General features: G+C 36.4%; 1 long non-coding RNA gene across 1 annotated transcript; it reads right to left on the reverse strand.

Annotated features, from left to right (window-relative positions):
• Positions 1 to 249: 249 nt before the first annotated feature.
• On the reverse strand, positions 250 to 3,140 carry LOC146581224 (uncharacterized). Its single transcript, XR_014891703.1, has 3 exons — positions 2,664 to 3,140; positions 2,265 to 2,313; positions 250 to 800 (listed from the first exon to the last, which is right to left on the reverse strand). It is a non-coding gene; the product is annotated as an uncharacterized LOC146581224 (long non-coding RNA).
• Between the last annotated feature and the right edge of the window lie 93 nt (positions 3,141 to 3,233).

The following is a 3,233-nucleotide window of genomic DNA, read 5'->3' on the forward strand; positions in this document are numbered from 1 at the left end:
TTGTCAGCACCTCATCCAGAATTGCAGCACAAAATCCTCTAGTCAAACAAAATCCTCACAATTCTGCCAAGTTGCAGAGAGTGAAGCTTTGATCAGTGCATCTGAAAACTCTATCAAAAGAAGCAATAACTAAGACACATGAGACATGCACTTAGAAAAGAAAGAAAATATCTCCCTGTCATTGGCTTTCATTTGAAAATGAAATTAGAATGACAACATGTTAATATGCTTGCAAATTATTTTAATGGGTTGATAAACATTTGTGGAAGTGCCGATGTAGGGCAGGATGCTTCCTACACCTGTGGCATGCACTTGTGTTTCTGTAAATGAATTGCTTGGACGAAGCGTTTTCCACAGTTATTACAGGGGAATGGTTTTTCTCCTGTGTGAATACGCTGGTGCATTTTCAAGTTCCCTAAGTGAGAGAACCTTTTTCCACACTCATCACAGGGGAATGGTTTTTCTCCTGTGTGGGTGTATTGGTGTCTTTTCAAAGGACTTCGGTGAGTGAAGGTCTTTCCACACTCTTCACAGAGGAATGGTTTTTTTCCACTGTGCCCAAACTGATGCACCTGAAGATGAACTAACTGGGCAAAGCTCTGGCCACACTGATCACAAGAATAGGGTTTTTGTCCAGTGTGCAGACGCTGATGGACCTTCAAACTTAATAGTGTTTTGAACATTTTCCCACACTGCTCACAGAGGTATCGTTTGGTGTGAACTTTTGTGCGCAGATCCAGCTGTTCTTCAGTTGAATCTACCCCCTTCTTATGGTGAGGTCTTCTTTGCATTTTCCCGGTCTGTATATAAAGAGAAAGAAGAGATGGACAGAGTAACAACAATCTACAACCATTTGATCTGATAGACTTCCTCCTTACAAAGACTGAGGTGTTGTGAAAAAGTGGAAATGGGAAATTACTGAAGAGTTGTTGTGTCCTTCTTTCATAAACTCCTCCCGCCAGGTGAGGGATGAAAAACGTGTTTGTAGTCAGAAGATGTTTTGATGCAGTCAGCATGCTCATTACCCCAACAATATTTTGCATATTAATTATACATGTTTTTTACCCATTTATATGTAACTTAAACAGGCTATTTACAAGTAAGCAAAGTAATCCTGTTCACACGTCACCAAATGCATACACAAACCCACTATTCAACAACGGAAACTCTGTGCTTCCCCATCTGATTCCATAATTGGAGTCAGCAGGGAAACTGCAATTTTAGTGAAAGGTAAGTAAAAATATATCCTGGCTGTACCTGTAATGCCAAAAATGCTAAATTAACTGTTCCCCTGGCCCCTTTGGGAACATTTTTATGTCACTGTGAAGTTTACCTTTCACCTTCACATAAGATAAGATAAGATAAACCTTTATTAGTCCCACACATAGGAAATTTGTTTGTTCACAGCAGAAAGTGGACAGTAAAAAGTTAAGAGCAGCAAAGTCTACTCTTCATTCTATCAGAAACAGTTATCACAGCTCGTACATTTTCTTTTTACACATATATGTAAGCACTGAGCCAAATTTAGTAATGCCAACACATTAAAAGAACAACATTTGTCTCTTATGTATGATACATCTATATATACACTGTAACAGATACTTGTCTTTGAGTGAAGATTTAAGGTGATATAAATAAATAACTGCAACTTGAATCTTTACTGAAGCTCAGTATTTGACACAGAGTTCAAACTCACTGCTGTAATAACTAATAATGATTAATATAATAACTATAATATTGGCCATATTATAGTTACATTACCAAAGTGAGATGATTTTAGTCTCATGAACAACACTATCTAATTGTTATTTACTAGCTAATCTTAAAATGACTGTTCAGTACAGAAATGAAGCCCAACAATCATGTTTGTACAGTCCTGTGGTCTCAGCCTCAGATTCTTATCAAATCACACAGAGCTCATGTAGAAACAAATGTACAAAATATGTTCTCCTTCATTTCTGTCAAACAAAGCTGTATGAAACGTTTCCAAGCCTCGCACTTCCGGCCTTAACGGTCTTTGAGTACGCGGACCTTGAGGACCGTTAAGGCTGCGTACTTTAAAGCTGCAGACCCCGAATTGGGATACAGCCTTAACGTCGTTTTCCTTCGCTATTTAAATTCACAAGCACTACATAATCTCATAGTGCCACCTACCTGGCATTCCTCGGGATCAGCAGTTAATTTTCATGAGGCAATTTTAGGTGGGTTACACTTGGAATGCCATGTCTCTTCCTTATCTAATGTGTCACGTTAAAGTGACTTACCTCTGCCACTGTGAGCATTTGGCTGCTGGTGTTACTCAGTGAATCAGCTCTGACAAACATAAAGATAATAAGTTTAGAGAAAAATTATCCAAATACTGCCTTAAAAACAACAATGATGTTAAGACTTCTCATCCAAGCACATAAATGAAAAACAACATATGTACCTTTAAAATTTAGCTTGAAAATATGATTAAATACTTTAAAGTAGCAATAAGAAAGATGATCAAGTTAGATACTACAAATTTACAGACATTTCGTCTCGTGTTTGTCCCTAGTTTTAAAGATAAACTGGACCTGAAACATGAATTCAATTGAAAATAACACAATTAAAAGGAAAAAAAAACACTGAATGTCCTTTGATTTACTAAAACTACCACTGACCACCAGTTTTTTTCTTACCCTTGGCATGTGAGGGACATTTGTTTTGGTCCTGCTTAATGCTTGCCTTCACTGAACTCTGAGAGATGCACCAATGGTTCCCATGGTATCCAAAGCTGACTCCACTTCATAAGGTTCCAGAAGTGAATTTAAAAATCAACACCAAGTATTTAATGAACCACAAATCCCAGCAGGATAACAACCACTGGTGTTTTTTCCTCCAAACTTTATTTATTCAAAGTCATAAACAAAACAAAATAATAACTAACAACGAAATCAAAAATGACATAAAAGAAATAAAACCCACTCAAACTCATTATTGAACAAAATCAGTTACATTTACATTTCATCTTGTCAGAATATAATACACACAGCATATTAAATTCAACAAGATGAAGGTGTTCATAGTGTATTTGTATTGAGTATTACATAAGATGTATGTAGTTTAAACTCAACTTAAACTCTAACAGATCAACAGATCATGCATTTATAACAGCTCTCCACACAGCCCTTTCTCTAGCATTTTATTTTCATTCATTTTCACTTTCATTAGCAGATGTAAAGAGGGTTTTTTTATATATATATCTTATT

This window comes from Mchenga conophoros, linkage group LG3 (assembly GCF_057382185.1).
Source record: "Mchenga conophoros isolate Kocher_MC1m ecotype Shallow Benthic linkage group LG3, M_conophoros_male_GT1.1, whole genome shotgun sequence".
Lineage (NCBI taxonomy): Eukaryota > Metazoa > Chordata > Actinopteri > Cichliformes > Cichlidae > Mchenga > Mchenga conophoros.